Source organism: Leptopilina heterotoma, unplaced genomic scaffold (assembly GCF_015476425.1).
Source record: "Leptopilina heterotoma isolate Lh14 unplaced genomic scaffold, ASM1547642v1 Lhet_351, whole genome shotgun sequence".
Taxonomy (NCBI): Eukaryota; Metazoa; Arthropoda; class Insecta; order Hymenoptera; family Figitidae; genus Leptopilina; species Leptopilina heterotoma.
In genome coordinates, this window is record NW_025111033.1 from 881287 (window position 1) to 889802 (window position 8516).

The window sequence follows — 8516 nt, forward strand, 5'->3', positions numbered from 1 at the left end:
ATTATTTTTCTATAAACACAAGATCCGTTATAAAACGTTAAAAAATGGATATTATACCACAAAAACACGTTAAATTATAAATATCCAAAAAGGGGTAACTTTTGGGCATGGCTGTAGAAGGTAGGGATGGTAAAAATTGAAAGTTATATAAGTCAAATTACTTGGGGGAAAGCGCTCTATAAATCCCAATAGCTTAATGTTAACTTTTTTGAAACCCTCGCAAATGATTATGATTTTTCAAAAATTGAAATTTTTCCCATGCATTTTATATGGGAAAACTAAAGTGCTTGGTGGCACCTGTTAATATCAATATTTTTAAAAATAAAATATTCTTGCTTTTTTCCACTCAAAAATTTTTTTGGGCTACCCTAATCGTCATGCGCACATTTTTAATACTCTTAATTATATCTTGTATTTGTTTTTGCTGTTAAAATTTGTCTAAAATAAATAAAAATAAGTTTAAATATAGATAATTGAATGGAAATTTTCCAAGGATTGTGAATGTGGGCTCAGAATTTTTCTATATAGCTGCGTATAGGCACAAAAAGGCAAAAACCGTATGGAAAAATTTTAAAAAATCAAATTATCTCACTATTTTGCAAAAATATGGCTAAAAACTCAAAATACCCAGATTTTCGAAATAATCATTAAAAGTATGGCTTTTCAACTATTTTCCCTGAAAATTAAAGCCAAATCGAAAAAGGTGTTATTGATTTATAAATTTTTTTTATAAAAGTAGTTTTCTTAATCTACTGCTCATGCGTTTTGAAATATCTCAAAAATTCCAACGGCATTGGATTCTTTGGAAAATTTCTCATTGACTAGTACTTTTCCGATTTTTTAGACCAAAATTGACATTTTTTCAAGCAAAAATGGATTTTTAAACTTAGTTTTAAAAAATGGCACTTTTTATGAAATTGATGATTGTGAGTGATCTTTATAAGATAGGCACATAAAAATTTGGCTAGATCACTTTTTTTAAAGGTAGAATACGCCTAAAAACTTTGAGACAAATCGGTAACTTGTCACGTACAACTGTGTGATTTACCCGTGGAATCCCCCTTTAATATCAATTGCGAAATATAAGTAAGCGTTGAAAATAAAATCTCACAAATTTGTATACTGGTTTTATAACAAGAAACGCTATCAATTTTAAACTCATTTAGCTGAGAGAAATTTTCAACAAAAATTCTAAATAAAAAACATTAATTTTTAATAATAATGTTAATGAAGATTGTAACCACGTATTTTATAGACTTACTAAAATCCCCCTTTTGCCACAGGACTAATAATAAAAGTGATTTTTCAACTTTTTTCATGAAATTTTAATTCTGAATTTGTTCTTTTCTAGAGATTGACCCATGAACTATCCGAAGAAAACAAAAATAGAAGTAGTAAAATTTTACTTAACTGTATTACTCAAGGACGAATCATAAAGAAGTATCGAATGTTAAGAGATTGCCAAAATAGTTTTTAATTTTTTTGTAAAAATATTTTCGAACTTTATCTTTCTTGGAGATGTGTGAATCCTCATGTTGTCGTGTTGTTCGCTGTTTCTACTATTAGTGGCACATTTAAACGCGTCTCTACAATGCTTTTCACGGTTAAGTATCTCCGCTTGTATTCGTCGGCGTCCTCTACTTCCCTTTCGAGAAATTCTTCGTTTAAATCTGGATCTTCCAACAAAGTATCGAAATATTTCTCCATCGTCAAGGATAGTTGCGACATTTTTTCTTCGAGCATTTGTAAAGACACTTGTAAACTCTACGTGTTAATGTCAGCAGCGATTCCCTGATTCAAAATATTAAGCTCTCGAGTAAACGATGCGCGAAACAATTTTCTTTTCAGATCGTCCATCTTTAATTCACAATCGCGTCACTTTCAACATAAATATTTTTTCACACACTGAGATCCCGTAGTCCGGTCACGGTCGCCAAAATGTTAGTTTAAGGCTGATTCCAGAATAGCTAAAAATCGTCTCGACTTTCAAGACGATTCGATGCGCGTACATACATTTTTGTTTACTGCGCATCGAAATCGAGACGATTTATTTTATTGTGGACTCAACCTAACAAAGGAAAGGAAGAAACCAACTTTAAATTCAGGTGCAAAAACTAGAAAGTTGACAATATTATAGATTGTAAATTAGAAAGTTTATTCAAGAATGTTTCTCTCTACAGCGCGCCGTTCGAATTGAGACAGTTTACACGAAAGTCTCAGAGTTGCTGAAAAATACCAGCACTCGCCAGAGTTGAGATAGTGTCGTTCGGAGCCATCGTTATATATATGTTTAATAAAAAGGGTACATTAAAAGTATCAGTAAAACTGAAATTTGACTTTAGCGGGCATTGGAACATAAAATGTCCTTAGGGCGCGCTGTACGCGACTGTGATGTCTGTGTTGTACATTGTATGCTATTGCTATATTATAGCCCGTACGGGATATAATAACTATAATATATTACAGTTACATATGTAACAAACACAATTATATGTCAGTTCTTTTGTAACTTATACTTTACGTTTGCGAACAACATTCTCGAAGCTATTATTTGTTTGTCTGAATATTAATAATAAAGGTGCCGCACAGTGGGAAAAAATACACGCTTCTGAACAAAATTCTGCTGACAAGTCAAATCTTAACGGATTTGAAAGTTTTTTTTTAAACCTTAGGAAGGTTTGCGCTATAAGCCTTGACTGACACTTTTTTTATTATTTGCAACATAACCTCAAAACATCATTTAAATCCTATTCAAATTCATTCTACAATTATTGACTACATCTATAAATTTATATAGGGAGCTTTTCAGGTCACTGATGATCATTTTTATGATAAATCATATCTTATCATAAAAAAACTAAAAAACATCACATCCCTATGTACATTTGTAGATGTAGTTAATTATTTTAGAAAGAATTTAAATAGGACTTAAATAATTTTTTGAGGTTATGTTTTAAAAAATTAGATACACACAGGATCGGATTTAACAAATATGTCCTCCTAGGCAACGATAGTGGGGGTCCGGAATATAAGGTCGTTAAATGTATATCGACGCCCCCCGACTATAAAATGTTTATTCAAATCTCCGTGCAATAAAATGTTAACTCAGAAATTCGTGCTGTATAATTGTTTTTAAAAATTTCATGCAATATAATGTTAACTCAAGTTGCATTCAATAAAATGTCAATTCAACCACCAGTGCAATATAATGTTATTGAAAATACTAAAAGTTTTATTTCTAGCCTTTAAATTATATGAGGTTAAAGAAAAACATAATTAATGAATTTTTCTTGCGAAAGTGAAAAAGTTATGTTATAAATATTTTTTACTTATACTAAATTAATTAGGAAAATGAAAGAATAAAATTTATTTAATTCTAACTTTGAAAACTATTTTTATTAAAATTATAAATATTTAAAAATATTAAAATTACTTTATAACAGTCCCTTTTTTGAATTTAGTTTTCCATTTTGTAGCAGTTTTTAACGCTGTACATATATAATAACTCTTTTTTTCAACCAATTGGTCTGCTGAAGAAAAACCAAACTGTTTGTCTAAAGAGTGGAAAACTATGCAGATATTTCACTATAAAAAAATAATCTTTTATTCACCATTCTGCATTACTGACTTTTTTTTATAAAAACTTAACCCATAAATAAGGAACTATACGAATATTATTGTGCTGTCAACAGTTGCAACTTCAATCTATTTAAGTAATTTAATAAATAAATTAATAATCTAATTTAACCTCATACAATTTAAAGGCTGGAAATAAAAATTTTAGTATTTTAAATAACATTGTATTGCACTGGTGGTTGGATTGACATTTTATTGAATGCAACTTGAGTTAACATTATATTGCATGAAATTTTTAAAAACAATTATACAGCACGAATTTCTGAGTTAACATTTTATTGCACGGAGATTCGAATAAACATTTTATAGTCGGGGGGCGTCGATATAGAGAATTGAAAATAAATTAAAATTGAAAAAATGAGGGATTAACTCTGCTGGGGCTTGAAACCCAGGACCTATCAATTGCTGGTTGATTGCTCTTCCACTGAGCTACAGAGGTCTACATCCAACAAATTTTTATAGTTTTAGACTCAGTAGCCCAGATGTTTCGCATTCGTCTGCTTTTTATTTGAATTTTCCCGGAATTTTTCATGAAACAATTGTCAATCATCAGCAAGTCATTTACTAAATGTGAAGCTGAACCCTACTATATCGACCCAGTTTAAAAATTAAAGGAAGTAACGATATCTAAACCCAGATGTCGTCGTCAATTAATAAGAATTGAAAATAAATTAAAATTATGAAAAAATGGGGCACTAACTTTTCTGGGTAAATATATATATAGAAGTTTTCGAAAATTTTTCAAAGATTAAAATTTTAGGCAAAATATGTATTAAATATGAATTTATTACAAACAGGGTTGCCACAGTTTTTCTATTTTAAAATTCCCTTACTTTTCCTGGTTTTTAAAATAAAAAAATATTTTTTCCCTAACTTGCATTAATTTAAACTGCAGGCGAAATATTTCACATTTACAGAAAAGAAATATTTAAGAACCATATACTTAAAAATAAAAAAATTTCTTATTTTTAAAGATACTTATTTCACATTCTTAAAAACAAAAAGAATTATTTTTAAGAATATCGAACGTAAAAATTTTTCATAATTTTTCGTAAGTTATTATAGAGTTGAACTTGGTGATGCAGCCAATTGCTTCTTATTTCTGTATAATTTTTTCAAATCGTGCGCTATTGATAATGCTGCTGCAGCAGTTTAACAGTGACAGTATCATTTATGAAAACAGACTTTTTGGATGTAACTTTTCTAAGAGTTATTTTTGTGATTTTAGTTAATTGAGTTACACGAATTAAATTCTTGTAAAGTGATTTTTAATGCAGAATTTAGTGCTGAAGACGATGGTGATAATTGAATTGCGATATTTTTAATATTACGGGTTTTGTGAATGTTTTCTTAACCCTTTAACGCCCAGCGGTTTCGATCGAAACCATTTTTGATTTCTAAAATCTATAACTTTGACAAAAATTAAGATATTTTTGATTTCTAAACGCTCACGACCCAAAAATTTATAAACCTTTATGAAAAAAATTTACATTTTAAAAAATAATTAACAATTTTGTAATTAAAACAAAAATTTGTTGCAAAATTTGCAACAAAAATAAAAATTCGAAAATAAAAGAAAACAATGCTACTGAAAATTGTTACTCGGGGGTTTTCGGGGTCGCTGATTACGAATTTGATATCAGATTTTAAAAATTCAAAATGGCGGATCCAATACGGCGGACATCATTTTTAAAAACTGATTCAATTTGCCTGAAAATTGTTAATCGGGGGTTTTCGAGGTCGCTGATTACGAATTTGATGCCAGATTTTAAAAATTTAAAATGGCGGATCCAATATGTCGGACATCATTTCTAAAAACTGATGCAATTTGCCTAAAAATTGTTACATGGGGGTTTTCGGGGTCGTTGATTACGAATTTGATGCCAGATTTTAAAAATTCAAAATGGCGGATCCAATATGGCGGACGTCATTTCTAAAAACTGATGCAATTTGCCTGAAAATTGTTACTCGGGGATTTTCGGGGTCGTTGATTACGAATTTGAGGTCAAATTTTAAAAATTCAAAATGGCGGATCCAATATGGCGGACATATTTTCTAAAAACGGAATCAATTTGTTTGGAAATTGTTACTCGGGGATTTTCGGAGTCGTTGATTACGAATTTGATGTCAACTTTTAAAAATTCAAAATGGCGGATCCAATATGGCGACCATCTTTTCTAAAAATTAATTAAATTTTCCTGAAAATTGTTACTCGGGGGATTTTGGGAGCGCTAATTACGAATCCGATGTCCTTTTTTCAAAATTCAAAATGGCGGATCCAATATGGCGGACGTCATTTCTAAAAACTGATGTAATTTGCCTGAAAATTGTTACTCGGGGGTTTTCGGGGTCGCTGATTGCGAATTTGATATCAGATTTTAAAAATTCAAAATGGAGTATCCAATATAGCGGACATCTTTTATAAAAATTGATTCAATTTGACTGAAAATTGTTACTCGGGGGTTTTCGGGGTCGCTGATTACGATTTTGATTTTAATTTTTTAAAATGTAAAATAGCGGTTTTAATTTAGTGTATAAAATGTCCAAATAAAACCAAGAACAGAATAAAATGTTCGTCTACCTTCGTGACAATGTGAAAAACAAATGCCTAACGCAAAACCGGCATCATAATGATTAATGAAATATTTATTTCTATATTCGTAATTATCAGAAAAACAAATGCCTAACGCAAAGACGAAATCAATCTAAAATGCTTGACTATATTTGTGAAAATCGGAAAACAAAGGCCTAACATGAGAAGGCGATCCAAATAAAATATGAATCTACATTTGTGACAATGCGATAAACAAATGCCTAATGAGAAAACGATGTCAGAATTAAATGTTCGTTTACATTCGTGACTATAGAAAAACAATTGCCTAACATAGACTCTAACATTGGATTAGTAAACAGCGGCCCTGAAAAACCCCTACTAACAATTTTTAGGCAAATTAAATCAATTGTTAGAAAAGATGTCCGCCATATTAGATCTGCCATTTTGAATTTTTAAAATCTGACATCAAATTCGTAATCAACGACTCCGAAAATCCCCGAGTAACAATTTCCAAACAAATTGAATCAGTTTTTAGAAAAGATGTCCGCCATATTGGATCCGCCATTTTGAATTTTGAAAAAAGGACATCGGATTCGTAATTAGCGCTCCCAAAAACCCCCGAGTAACAATTTTCAGGCAAATTGAATTAATTTTTAGAAAAGATGGTCGCCATATTGGATCCGCTATTTTGAATTTTTAAAATCTGACCTCAAATTCGTATTCAGCGACCCCGAAAACCTTTATATACGAGCAATGACGTGAATTGCACTGCTACAAAAAAGTCGGGCGTTAAAGGGTTAAAAAAGTACTCGTGGGGTTATCTTTTTTCCTTCTTCAATATATTTTAAACTTAACATTGAATTTTATAAACCATTTTTTAAGAATAACAAATTTATATTTCCTTAAAATGTTCAAAGTTAAGGAAAACTACCTTGTTATGTTTCACTAATTTTAACTTTAAGTTATGTTTTTTAACTATTAAAATAGTTGGCCGCCTCGCCCCGCGTATTTTCAAATATGCCAAAAACGTGGTCCTTTGTGAAAAGGGTTGTAAAAATTTTTTAATTGCAACCTACGTCAAAATGTTCTATGGCGATTTTTTAGCGAAAAAGACATGATTTCTAACGCGATATTAGAATTGAAAAAACCTATTCAAATAACTGCCTCGCAAACCAAAATGTGCCGTCTTGGCTGCCTCACCCCGTTCTACTCTATGCATTTAAAAATAGGGTAAAGTTCTTTTGCATTTGAAATTATAATGAAATTCCCGATTTTTCATCATTTCCCATGACTTTCACCCTTTTTCCAGATACTTTTGTATTTCCTTGACAATTCCTGGTCCCTGACCCTGTACGAAGAACGTTATTTACTCTAATTAAAATAGAAACGACATGAAGTATTTCATTTTTTTATAAAATCATCATCTATCGTATTATTTATCTTTTAAAACCATAATAAATTTAAATTTATTTAATTGAGACAATTTATATTTTGTAGCATATATGGCAACATCTGTAGTGTTTTTTTATACAGTAGCTTTGACACCACCAATACTAGATATATTTTATCCATTAAACCAAACACGACAAAAAATTTATGTTGTCGAAGTAGAATATATTATTTTTGATAAAAATGAATATTACTCATTTGTTTACATACAAAGTATGATTGTTGGTATTTTTGCTATTTTTACTATCACCACTTCAGACATAATGCTATATTCTTTTATTCAACATGCCTGTGGAATGTATAGCGTTCTGTGGTAAATATAACAAATGTTTAGACACATATTCAAATGCAAAGTACAAACTGTTTTCTGTAAGTGTTTATGAAAATATTTAAGGAGGTTCTATCGATAATAAAATTATAAACCAGATATTAATAAAAGTTGGTATAAAGATGTATTTACATTTTTGTGAACTATATGAGGCATTTTATGTGAATGTCAAGTTAAAAATTCGACTTCGGAAAGAATTAAAACTTTTTGCAAATTTGACGTAGTTAGAGAGAGATCAATTTTATGAATTTTGCCTAATACATTCTGCTTTTTTAATTTTTCTGTCTATATATAAGACAAGAAATAGAATAGAACCTCCTTGATGTAAAACCGTACAAAATGAAATTAAATCACCTACAATAAAAGAAAGAGTCTTTTTAATTATCATCGCTTTTTCAGAAATAGAGTTTTGCAACCTGAACTGACTACCTATTTAAAACTCCCTGTACAAGATATTACTATTCTAATCACGCACAAAATTTTTTCAATTCAAGATCATTTACTAATTCATGTACGTGTGCGTGTACTAGTTCCTGTATAAAAAATATT

General features: G+C 30.0%; 1 non-coding gene across 1 annotated transcript; it reads right to left on the bottom strand.

Moving 5' to 3' along the window:
• Nucleotides 1-4002: 4002 nt before the first annotated feature.
• Trnaa-agc lies at nt 4003-4076 on the bottom strand. The gene has a single exon. It is a non-coding gene; the product is annotated as a tRNA-Ala (tRNA).
• Nucleotides 4077-8516: the final 4440 nt, after the last annotated feature.